The sequence below is a fragment of the Arachis ipaensis genome, chromosome B10 (genome assembly GCF_059453495.1).
Source record: "Arachis ipaensis isolate K30076 ecotype BB chromosome B10, ASM5945349v1, whole genome shotgun sequence".
NCBI classification, from domain to species: Eukaryota; Viridiplantae; Streptophyta; class Magnoliopsida; order Fabales; family Fabaceae; genus Arachis; species Arachis ipaensis.
This window is the reverse complement of record NC_142435.1, coordinates 129,191,300-129,204,783: the sequence shown is the minus strand read 5'-3', so window position 1 is coordinate 129,204,783 and position 13,484 is coordinate 129,191,300. Positions and strand designations below refer to the sequence as shown.

Here is a 13,484-nt window from a genome sequence, read left to right as displayed (position 1 = left end):
TGGGCGCTGAACGCCCAAAACAGGCAGTGTTTGGGCGTTCAAACGCCAGGACAGCAGGGAGGAGCCAAACTCATTTTTCCGCACGTATTTCCATTTTAATTTCAAATTTTATGTTTCAATGCATGATTTTTACATGAACATGTTAAGAACCCTGATTTCAAAAATCCTTAATTCCTAAAAATCCCTCTTTCCAAATTCAATCCAAACTCTTTTCAAATCTTTTCTGAACACAAATCTATCTTTTTCACTCAAAAATCTTTTCAACTAATCCATATCTTTTTCAAATCTTCATATTATCTTTTTCAAAATTCAGATTTATCTTTTTCAAAAATCTATCATATCTTTTCAAAATTAAACTATATCTTCTATCTTATCTTTTTCAACTCAATCTTTTTATCTTATCTTTTCCAATTTTTCGAAAACCCACCCCCCCATCCCTTTAAAATTGGGTTCGGCCTCCCTCCTCCTCCATCAACAATTGCACCTAGCTCTCCTTCTATCCCTCTCCTTTCTTTTCTTTTGCTTGAGGACAAGCAAACCTCTAAGTTTGGTGTGTTTATCCGAGATCACTAAGATCATGGCTCCTAAAGGAAAACAACCCACTCCAAGAGGCAAGAAAGAGAGCGTTTCAAAACCACTTTGGAATCAAGGAAAGTTCTTATCTAAAGAACATTCAGACCATTATCTTAAAGTAATGGGTCTGAGATCAGTGATCCCGGAAGTTAGATTCGATCTGAAAGAAGATGAATATCCGGAGATCCAGGAGCAAATTCGAATCAGGAACTGGGAAGTCCTAGCTAATCCTGAAATGAAAGTAGGAAGGAACATGGTCCAGGAGTTCTATGCTAATATGTGGCAGACTGACAGGCAAAAACTATCTGGAACTGCCTTCTATGAATTTCGGACCATGGTCAGAGGAAAGATTGTTCATACCACCCCTGACAAGATCAGAGAGATCTTAAAGCTACCTCAGCTAAAGGATGATCCAGACTCCTTCAACAGGAGGATGATGAGAACAGACATTGACCTGGATAAGATTCTAGAGGACATATGTATCCCTGGAGCCAGGTGGACCACCAACACAAAGGGTGTCCCAAATCAACTCAAGAGAGAGGATCTCAAACCAGTCGCCAGAGGATGGCTGGACTTCATTGGGCGTTCTCTGTTGCCCACTAGCAACCGTTCTGAAGTCACAGTTAAAAGAGCAGTGATGATCCATTGCATCATGATGGGGAAGGAAGTGGAGGTTCATTAGCTGATTTCAACTGAACTCTACAAAATTGCTAACAAAAGTTCTAAAGAGGCCAGGTTGGCTTATCCAAGCGTGATTTCTCTGCTCTGCAAGGACGCTAGAGTAAGGATGGGAATAACTGAGTATATCCTAATTGAAAAGCCAATCACCAAAGCATCAATGGAAAAACAACAAGCACATGAGGATCCCATCAAGAAGAGAGCACAGGAATTCCTCCCAGAGATCCCTCAATCTGAATACTGGGAGTATCTTGAGACGTCCGTTACCAAGATACGGGAAGCTATGGAGCAAATAATAAAAGAACAGAAGGAACACAGTCAAATGCTGACCTATATGTTTAAAGAACAAGAGGAGCAGGGGCGTGACTTAAGGGAATTGAAGCGCCAAAAGTCTTCTCTTGTAGGACCAAGCACCCCAAGGATCAGAGGAACCCCCGTTCCCCCAGAATAAAGGTTGTTAATTTCCAATTTCTGCCTTAACTCTGTGACAGTGTCCTTATAGAAGTTTACCTTAGAAGTCATATAGTAGTAATTAGTATCTATTTTGATTTTATCTCCAATTAAGCTATAGTTTATTTTTCTCATCATCAGCAAACATGAATAAAGTAGTAGATCTTTTGAATAAGAGGCAATAAAATTTCGAGTTTTAATAAGAGAAATTCTAATTAGTTAAATGTGGTGGCAATGCTTTCTGTCTTCTGAATGAATGCTTGAACAGTGCATATGTCTTTTGAATTTGTTGTTTAAGACTGTTAAATATGTTGGTTCTTGAAAGAATGATGAACATGAGACATGTTATTGATAATCTGAAAAATCATAAAAATGATTCTTGAAGCAAGAAAAAGCAGCAAAGAACAAAGCTTGCAGAAAAAAAAATAGAAAGAAAAAGAAAAAGCAAGCAGAAAAAGCCAAAAGCTCTTAAAACCAAGAGGCAAGAGCAAACAGCCAATAACCCTTAAAACCAAAAGGCAAGGGCAAATAAAAAGGATCCCAAGGCTTTGAGCATCAGTGGATAGGAGGGCCTAAAGGAATAAAATCCTGGTCTAAGCGGCTAAACCAAGCTGTCCCTAACCATGTGCTTGTGGCGTGAAGGTGTCAAGTGAAAACTTGAGACTGAGCGGTTAAAGTCAAGGTCCAAAGCAAAAAGAAGAGTGTGCTTAAGAACCCTGGACACCTCTAATTGGGGACTTTAGCAAAGCTGAGTCACAATCTAAAAGGTTCACCCAATTATGTGTCTGTGGCATTTATGTATCCGGTGGTAATACTGGAAAACAAAGAGCTTAGGGCCACGGCCAAGACTCATAAAATAGCTGTGTTCAAGAATCATCACACTGAAATAGGAGAATCAATAACACTATCTGAATTCTAAGTTCCTATAGATGCCAATCACTCTGAGCTTCAATGGATAAAGTGAGATGCCAAAACTGTTCAGAAGCAAAAAGCTACTAGTCCCGCTCATCTAATTAGAGTCTGAGCTCCACTCAAAAACTCTGAGATATTATTGCTTCTCAACCTATTAGTCTTCTATTTTATTTGTCTAGTTGCTTGAGGACAAGCAACAGTTTAAGTTTGGTGTTGTGATGAGCGGATATTTTATACGCTTTTTGGGGTTAATTTCATATAGTTTTGAGTATGTTTTAGTTAGTTTTTAGTCTATTTTCATTAGTTTTTATGAAAAATTCATATTTCTGGACTTTACTATGAGTTGTGTGTTTTTCTGTAATTTCAGGTATTTTTCTGGCTGAAATTGAAGGAGCTGAGCAAAAATCTGATTCAGGCTGAAAAAGGACTACTGATGCTGTTGGATTCTGACCTCCCTGCACTCAAAGTAGATTTTCTGGAGCTATAGAACTCGAAATAGCATGCTTCCAATTGCGTTGGAAAGTAGACATCCAGGGCTTTCCAGAAATTTATAATAGTCCATACTTTGCACAAGGATAGATGAGGTAAACTGGCGTTCAACACCAGTTCTCTGCCCAATTCTGGCGTCTAGCGCCAGAAAAGGATCAAAAGCTGGAGTTGAACGCCCAAACTGGCACAAAAACTGGCGTTCAACTCCACAAATGGCCTCTGCACGTGGATTACTTAAATTCTCAGCCCAGCACACACCTAGTGGGCCCCAGAAGTGGATCTCTGCATCATCCATCATAGTTTACTCATTTGTTGTAAACCTAGGCTACTAGTTTAGTATTTAAACAACTTTTAGAGACTTATTTTGGATCATGACATTTTTAGATCTAAACTTTGTACTCTCTGACGGCATGAGTCTCTAAACCCCATTGTTGGGGGTGAGGAGCTCTGCTGTGTCTCGATGGATTAATGCAAGTATTTCTGTTTTCTATTCAAACACGCTTGTTCCTATCTAAGATGTTCATTCACGCTTAACTGTGATGAAGGTGATGATTCGTGACACTCATCACCATTCTCAACCCATGAACGCGTGCCTGACAACCACCTCCGTTCTATATACGATTGAATGAGTATCTCTTAGATTCCTTAATCAGAATCTCCATGGTATAAGCTAGAACTGATGGCGGCATTCATGAGAATCCGGAAAGTCTAAACCTTGTCTGTGGTATTCCGAGTAGGATTCAAGGATTAAATGACTGTGACGAGCTTCAAACTCCTGAAGGCTGGGCGTTAGTGACAGACGCAAAAGGATAGTAAATCCTATTCCAACCAGATCGAGAACCAACCGGTGATTAGCTGTGCTGTGACAGAGCGCGTGAGCGTAGTTTTTACTGGAAGGATGGAAGGTAGCCATTGACAACGGTGATCCACCAACACACAGCTTGCCATAGGAGGACGTGCGTGCGTGAACAAGAAGACAGAGGAAAGCAGATATTCAGAAGACAAAGCATCTCCAAAACTCCAACATATTCTCCATTACTGCATAACAAGTAACCTTTAATCCATGCTCTATTATTTATTTGCAATTCAACTAATAAACATAATTGACTTCCTGACTAAGATTTACAAGATAACCATAGATTGCTTCAAACCAACAATCTCCGTGGGATTCGACCCTTACTCACGTGAGGTATTACTTGGACGACCCAGTGCACTTGCTGGTCAGTGGTACGAGTTGTGAAAAGTGTGATTCACAATCCGTGCACCAGAGTGCTCTCAATGACTATGGAAATCTAACTTTCAGAGCTTTCCAGCAATGTATAATAGTCCATACTTTTCTTTGGATTAAAAGGCCCAAAACTGGCGTTCAACGCCAGCTTCCTACCCCCTTCCAAGCGTCCAGCGCCCAAAGGAGAGACCTGGCATCCAAACGCCTAGAGAGGGCCCCTAGCCAGCGTTTCATACCCCAAGAGCCTCATAGTACGTGGATCACGTCAAAGCTCAGCCCAAATACTCACAAAGTGGGCCCCAGAAGTGGATTTTAGCACTAAATAGGCTGTTTTACCCTTACTAGTCATCTGTTTAGTATTTAAAGTGTATTTCACATAATCATTCAAACAAATCTATGAGGACACACATTTTTTTCATTTTCCATTGTATTTTACTCTCAGTATGAGTTTCTAAACCTCCTAAGTTGAGGGGAGGAGCCCTGCTGAGCCCTATGAATTAATAAAAGTATTACTATTTCTTCTTCGATCCGTGTTTAATTTACTTCTAAGATGTATATCCACTCTTCAACATGATGAATAGGATGATCAAACAATCAGCTCTGTTTATCATACTAAGACGAACGTGCTTGACAAACACCCACGTCTACTTGGGTTCGTGTGAATACATAACTGGAAAGCACGAGCCAACAGCTATGTTTATACATCTCTCAGATGGTTAATCCACGACTTCGTTGGGACTTCTCGAGATACCAGTTCAGCCAATTTCCGGGGAGATTAGAGTCTCCGTGGTATAGGCTAGAATCTAAAGAAGCAGTATTCTCTGATCCAGAAGATTCGACCTTGTCCGTGGCATTTTGAGTAGGATCGCCAAGGAAATGAACTGCTAGAGCTTCACCCTCCGTCAAATTGGATGACCATGGGCAATGGCTTCTGATCTGGAGTAGAGGAGATTAATGACCACGGGTAATGGCTTTGATCAAATACAGCTTGCCATAGAAGAGATCATTCACAAGCAGAGAAGATAGTAATACCAGAGTTAATTCAGAAAGACAAAGCAACTCTAATTCTCAACTCTATTCCCATTACTGACTCTATTCTAACTCACAAATACAAATTAAGAATAGTTTCCCTTTTTCATGAAAACACATAAACCTTCTGATCTGCCTGACTAAGACCTGCAAGATAACCATAGCTTACTTCAAACCACAATCCTCGTGGGATCGACCCTGACTCGCTCAGGTATTACTTGGATGACCCAGTGTACTTGCTGGTACAGCTGTACAAAAGTGTGGGGATTTGTGCACCACTGCTCTATTGCTCCGGCGACACTATAGCGCAACTGCAACCTGGTGCGCAGAAATTGTGATTACACTTTGATTATGTAAAATTCATTGCTCTTTCTTTCCCTGGCAATGGCACCAAAAACACGATGCCAATACCATGGTTCACAACTTCGCACAACTAACCAGCAAGTGCACTGGGTCGTCCAAGTAATACCTTACGTGAGTAAGGGTCGAATCCCACGGAGATTGTTGGTATGAAGCAAGCTATGGTCACCTTGTAAATCTCAGTCAGGCAGATATAAAATAGTAATGGGGTTTTTAAAATTAATTAATAAAATAAGGATAGAAATACTTATGTAAATCATTGGTGAGAATTTCAGATAAGCGTATGGAGATGCATTCGTTCCTCTGAACCTCTGCTTTCCTGCTGTCTTCATCCAATCAATCTTACTCCTTTCTATGGTTGGCTTTATGTAAGGATGTCACCGGTGCCAATGGCTATTTTCGATCTCTCTCGGGAAAATGATCCAAATGTTCTATCACAGCACGGCTAATCGTCTGGAGGCATCACCTTTGTCGTTGGTTGCATCATATTCCTCCCTGTGAAAATGGTCCGATGCGCCGTCACTGCATGGCTAATCATCTGGAGGTTCTCGATCATACCGGAATAGGATTTACTATCCTTTTGCGTCTGTCACTACGCCCAGCACTCGCGAGTTTGAAGCTCGTCACAGTCATTCAATACCAGAATCTTACTCGGAATACCACGGACAAGGTTTAGACTTTCCGGATTCTCATGAATGCCACCATCAATCTAGCTTATACCACAAAGATCCCAATATCTCGGACTCGGTCCCCTGTATTAGTAATCTAAGAGATACTCGTTCAATCGAAGGTAGAACGGGAGTGGTTGTCAGGCACGCGTTCATAGGGAACGATGATGATTATCACGTTCATCACATTCAGGTTGAAGTGCGAATGAATATCTTAGAAGTAGAATAAGTTGAATTGAATAGAAAACAGTAGTACTTTGCATTAATTCTTGAGGAACAGCAGAGCTCCACACCTTAATCTATGGAGTGTAGAAACTCTACCGTTGAAAATACATAAGTGAAGGTCCAGGCATGGTCGAGAAGCCAGCCCTCAAAACGTGATCAATAGTCTCCTAAGATGAACAATGGATTAAAACTGAGACCAAAGATGTCTAATACAATAGTAAAAGGTCCTATTTATAATAAACTAGCTACTAGGGTTTACAGAAGTAAGTAATTGATGCATAAATGCACTTCCGGGGCCCACTTGGTGTGTGCTTGGGCTGAGCTTGAGTGTTGCACGTGTAGAGGTCCTTCTTGGAGTTGAACGCCAGTTTTTGTGCCAGTTTGGGCGTTGAACTCCACTTTGCAGCTTGTTTCTGGCGCTGGATGCCAGAATTAGGCAGAGAACTGGCGTTAAACGCCAGTTTGCGTCGTCTAAACTTGGACAAAGTATGGACTATTATATCTTTCTGGAAAGCCCTAGATGTCTACTTTCCAACACAATTAGAAGCGCGCCATTTTGAGTTCTGTAGCTCCAGAAAATCCATTTTGAGTGCAGGGAGGTCAAAATCCAACAGCATCAGCAGTCCTTCTTCAACCTCTGAATCTAATTTTTGCTCAAGTCCCTCAATTTCAGCCAGAAAATACCTGAAATCATAGAAAAACACACAAACTCATAGTAAAGTCCAGAAATGTGAATTTAACATAAAAACTAATGAAAATATCCCTAAAAGTAACTAGATTCTACTAAAAACATACTAAAAACAATGCCAAAAAGCGTATAAATTATCCGCTCATCACAACACCAAACTTAAATTGTTGCTTGTCCCCAAGCAACTGAAAATCAAATAGGATAAAAAGAAGAGAATATACTATAAATTCCAAACTATCAATGAAACATAGCTCCAATCAGATGAGCGGGACTTGTAGCTTTTTGCCTCTTGAATAGTTTTGGCATCTCACTTTATCCATTGAGGTTCAGAATGATTGGCATCTATAGGAACTCAGAGTTCAGATAGTGTTATTGATTCTCCTAGTTCAGTATGATGATTCTTGAACACAGCTTCTTTATGAGTCTTGGCTGTGGCCCTAAGCACCTTGTTTTCCAGTATTACCACCGGATACATAAATGCCACAGACACATAATTGGGTGAACCTTTTCAGATTGTGACTCAGCTTTGCTAAAGTCCCCAATTAGAGGTGCACACTCTTTTTTTTTGCTTTGGACCTTGACTTTAACCGCTCAGTCTCAAGTTTTCACTTGACACCTTCACGCCACAAGCACATGGTTAGGGACAGCTTGGTTTAGCCGCTTAAGCCAGGATTTTATTCCTTTAGGCCCTCCTATCCACTGATGCTCAAAGCCTTCGGATCCTTTTTATTTACCCTTGCCTTTTAGTTTTAAGGGTTATTGGCTTTTTGCTCTTGCCTCTTGGTTTTAAGAGCTTTTGACTTTTTCTGCTTGCTTTTTTTTTTCTTTCTATTTTTTTTTCGCCTATTTTTTTTTCTGCAAGCTTTGTTCTTTGCTGCTTTTTCTTGCTTCAAGAATTATTTTTATGATTTTTCAGATTATCAAATAACATGTCTCCTTGTCATCATTCTTTCAAGAGCCAACATATTTAACATTCTTAAACAACAACTTCAAAAGGCATATGCACTGTTCAAGCATACATTCAGAAAACAAGAAGCATTGTCACCACATCAATATAATTAAACTAAGTTCAAGGATAAATTCAAAACTCATGTACTTCTTGTTCTTTTGAATTAAAACATTTTTCATTTAAGAGAGGTGATGGATTCATAGGACATTCATAACTTTAAGACAAAGTTACTAACTACTAATGATCATGTAATGAAGACACAAACATAGATAAGCACTTAACATAGAAAACGAAAAACAGAGAAAGTAAGAACAAGGAATGAGTCCACCTTAGTGATGATGGCATTTCCTTCTTGAGGAACCAATGATGTTCTTGAGCTCTTCTATATCTCTTCCTTGCCTTTGTGGCTTGATTCCTAGTGATTTTTTGGTATTTCTATCCTCAGTTGCTTCCAATAACTATGTGGAGGGAAGTGCATCCCCTGAGGTATCTCAGGGATCTCTTGATTTGCAGCCACATGTTCTACCACTGAGTTATAGATCCTTTACATAATTGTTTTACCACACCAAACTTAGAATGTTGCTCGCCCTCGAGCAAAAGAAGAAGGAATAGATGAAGAAGATGTGGAAAAAAAACTAGGATTATGAGGAAGGAAGGTGGGGATCCTGCGGGGTCCACAGATCCTGAGATGATCCTATGAGGTCCACAGATCTTGAGGTGTCAAGGCATTTACATCCCTGCACCAATTTAGGCATGCAAAATGCCCTTGCACACAACTCTGGGCGTTCAGCGCCAGGTTGGTGCCCATTTTGGGCGTTCAACGCCCATTTGTTGCCCATTTCTGGCGTTGAATGCCAGAACCATGCTTGTTCTGGGCGTTCAGCGCCCAGCTCCTCTTCAGGGTGCAATTCTGGCGTTCAGCGCCCAAATGATGCCCATTTTGGGTGTTCAGTGCCCAGATACTGCCCATTTTGGGCGTTCAGCGCCAGAACCATGCTCTGTTCTGGCGTTGAACGCCAGGCAGGTGCTTCCTCCAGGGTGTGATTTTTCTTCTGCTGTTTTTGATTCTGTTTCTAAATTTTTCGTTTATTTTGTGACTCCACATGATCATGAACCTAAGAAAACATGAAAAACAAAAATAAAATTAGATAAATAAACATTGGGTTGCCTCCCAACAAGCGCTTCTTTAATGTCAATAGCTTGACAGTGGGCTCTCATGGAGCCTCACAGATGTTCAAAGCATTGTTGAGACTCTCCAATATCAAACTTAGAGTTTGGATATGGGGGTTCAACACCAAACTTAGAGTTTGGTTGTGGCCTCCCAACACCAAACTTAGAGTCTGACTGTGGGGGCTTTGGTTGACTCTGCTTTGAGAGAAGCTTTTTCTGCTTCCTCTCCATGGATGCAGGGAGAGATCCTTGAGTTGTAAACACAAGGTTGTCCTTATTTAATTGAAGGATCAATTCTCCTCTATCCATATCAATCACAGCTCTTGCTGTGGCTAGGAAAGGTCTTCCTAGGATGATGGATTCATCTTCTTCCTTTCCAGTATCCAGGACTATGAAATCAGCAGGGATGTAAAGGCCTTCAACCTTTACTAACACGTCCTCTACTTGTCCATAAGCCTGTTTTCTTGAATTGTCTGCCATCTCTAATGAGATTTTAGCAGCTTGAACCCCATAGATTCCCAGTTTCTCTATTACAGAGAGGGGCATGAGGTTTATTCCTGAACCAAGGTCACACAGAGCCTTAAAGATCATGGTGCCTATGGTACAAGGTATTATGAACTTTCCAGGATCCTGTCTCTTCTGAGGCAATGTCAGTTGATCCAGATCACTTAGTTCATTGGTGAACAAGGGAGGTTCATCTTCCCAAGTCTCAATACCAAATAATTTGGCATTCAGCTTCATGATTGCACCAAGGAACTTGGCAGCTTGCTCTTCAGTAACATCCTCATTCTCTTCAAAAGAGGAATACTCATCAGAGCTCATGAATGGCATAAAGAGGTTCAATGGAATCTCTATGGTCTCTATATGAGCCTCAGAGTCCTTTGGTTCCTCAGAGGGAAACTCCTTATTGATCACTGGGTGTCCCAGGAGGTCTTCCTCCTTGGGATTCACGTCCTCTCCTTCCCTTACAGGTTCGGCCATGGTGCTTATATCAATGGCCTTGCACTCTCCTTTTGGATTCTCTTCTGTATTGCTTGGGAGAGTACTAGGAGGGATTTCAGTGATCCTTTTACTCAGCTGGCCCACTTGTGCTTCCAAATTTCTAATGGAAGACCTTGTTTCATTCATGAAACTTACAGTGGCCTTGGATAGATCAGAAACTAAGTTTGCTAAATTAGAAGTATTTTGTTCAGAGTTCTCTGTCTGTTGCTGAGTGGATGATGAAAAAGGTTTATTATTGTTAAACCTGTTTCTTCCACCATTATTAAAGCCTTGTTGAGGCCTTTGATCCTTCCATGAGAGATTTGGATGATTTCTCCATGATGGATTATATGTGTTTCCATAAGGTTCACCCATATAATTTACCTCTGCTATTGCAGGGTTCTCTAGATCATAAGCTTCTTCTTCAAAAGATGCCTCTTGAGTACTGTTGGATGCAGCTTGCATTCCATTCAAACTCTGGGAAATCATATTGACTTACTGAGTCAATATTTTATTCTGAGCCAATATGGCATTCAGAGTATCAATTTCAAGAACTCCCTTCTTCATAGGCGTCCCATTACTCACAGGATTCCTCTCAGAAGTGTACATGAACTGGTTATTAGCAACCATGTCAATGAGTTCTTGAGCTTCTGCAGGTGTTTTCTTTAGGTGAATGGATCCACCTGCAGAAGTATCCAATGACATCTTTGCCAATTCAGACAAACCATCATAGAAGATATCCAGGATGGTCCATTCTGAAAGCATGTCATTAGGACACTTTTTGGTCAGTCCTTTGTATCTCTCCCAAGCTTCATAGAGGGATTCACCTTTTTTCTGTCTGAAGGTCTGAACGTCTACTCTAAGTTTACTAAGCTTTTAAGGAGGAAAGAACTTGGCTAAGAAAGCCGTGACCAGCTTATCCCAAGAGTTCAGGCTATCTCTGGGTTGAGAGTCCAACCACACTCTAGCTCTGTCTCTTACAGCAAAAGGGAAAAGCATGAGCCTGTAGACTTCAGGATCTACTCCATTAGTCTTAACAGTATCACAGATCTGCAAGAATTCAGTTAAGAACTGAAAAGGATCTTCAGATGGAAGTCCATGAAACTTGCAGTTCTGCTGCATCAGAGAAACTAATTGAGGTTTCAGCTCAAAGTTGTTTGCTCCAATGGCAGGAATGGAGATGCTTCTTCCATGTAAATTGGAATTTGGTGCAGTAAAGTCACCAAGCATTCTCCTTGCATTATTGTTGTTGGGTTCGACTGCCATCTCCTTTACTTGTTCGAAATTTTCAATAAGGTTGTCTCTGGATTGTTGTAATTTAGCTTCTCTTAGTTTCCTCTTCAGAGTCCTTTCAGGTTCTGGATCAGCTTCAACAAGAATGCCTTTTTTTTTGTCCCTGCTCATAAGAAAGAGAAGATAAAAAGAAAAGAAGAGGAATCCTCTATGTCACAGTAAAGAGGTTCCTTATTATTAGTAGAAAAAGAAGAAGAAGAAAAATTCGAACACAGATAGAAGAGGGGGTTCGAATTTGGTGAGTGATGTGAGGAAGAGATGTTAGTAGATGAATAAATAAATAGAATAAGAGGAGAGAGGGAGAGGATTTTCGAAAGTAGTTTTTGAAAAAGGTTAGTAGTTTTTCGAAAATTCAAATAAAAAATAAAATAATTAGTTAAAAGAAATTTTTGAACAATAGGGAAGATATTTTCGAAAATTAGAGAGAGAGAGTTAGTTAGGTAGTTTTGAAAAAGATAAGAAACAAACAAGAAGTTAGTTAGTGAGTTGAAACAAATTTTGAAAATCAATTTTGAAAAGATAAGAAGTTAGGAAGTTAGAAAAGATATTTTGAAATCAAATTTTTGAAAAAGATAAGATAAGAAGATATTTTTGAAAAGATATGATAGAAATTAGTTTTGAAAAAGATTTGATTTTTAAAATCACAATTAATGACTTGATTCACAAGAAATCACATGATATGATTCTAGAACTTAAAGTTTGAATCTTTCTTAACAAGTAAGTAACAAACTTGAAATTTTTGAATCAAAACATTAATTGTTATTATTATTTTCGAAAATTTGATACAAAAATAAGAAAAAGATTTTTGAAAAATATTTTTGGAATTTTTGAAAATAACTAAGAAATTTGAAAAAGATTTGATTTTTGAAAGAGATTTTGAAAAAGATAAGATTTTCAAATTGAAAATTTGATTTGACTCATAAGAAACAACTTGATTTTAAAAATTTTTGAAAAAGTCAATCCAAATTTTCGAATTTGATGAGAGAAAAAGGGAAAGATATTTTTTTTTTTTTTGAATTTTTAATGATGAGAGAGAGAAACATGAAAATGATGCAATGCATGAGAATTTTAGATCAAAACATGTGATGCATGCAAGAATGCTATGAATGTCAAGATGAACACCAAAAACACTTTGAATGTCAAGATGAACACCAAGAACATATTTTTGAAAAATTTTTAATGCAAAGAAAACATGCAAGACACCAAACTTAGAAATCTTTGATGCTTAGATTCTATGGATGCAAGAATGCATATGAAAAACACCATACAACACAAAACAAGAAAACATCAAGATCAAACAAGAAGACTTACCAAGAACAACTTGAAGATCATGAAGAACACTATGTATGCATGAATTTTCAAAAAATGCAAGATGAACATGCAATTGACACCAAACTTATAACATAACTCAAGACTCAAACAAGAAACACAAAATATTTTTTATTTTTATGATTTTCTAATTTTTTTTTGTATTTTTTTCGAAAATTATTTGAAAAACAAAAATAAGGATTCCAAAATTTTTAATATGAATTCCAGAAATCTTATGCTTTTTAGTCTAAAGCTCCAATCAAAGGGTCAGGCATAACTTAATAGCCAGCCAAGCTTTAGCATGTAACAGGTAGATCATGAATCAGCAGTAGGTGGATTAGCACCAACTAGCTTGCTCTTGATAACAAATTGGAAGCCTTAGTCCAAATGAATTTAGACATGGCTTTACAACTAGCCAGGCTTCACATGCTTCATGAAACACTAGAATTCATTCTTAAAAATTTTGAATAAAATTATAAAATT

The 13,484-nt window shown here is 39.0% G+C and overlaps 1 long non-coding RNA gene and 1 other non-coding gene across 2 annotated transcripts in view; both read left to right on the top strand.

Moving 5' to 3' along the window:
* Nucleotides 1–13,484, top strand: part of LOC148581686 (uncharacterized) — a 32,524-nt gene that overhangs the window by 9,757 nt on the left and 9,283 nt on the right. The gene's annotated exons all lie outside the window — the stretch shown is intronic.
* Nucleotides 11,160–11,267, top strand: LOC148581687 (small nucleolar RNA R71). The gene has a single exon (XR_015899399.1). It is a non-coding gene; the product is annotated as a small nucleolar RNA R71 (small nucleolar RNA).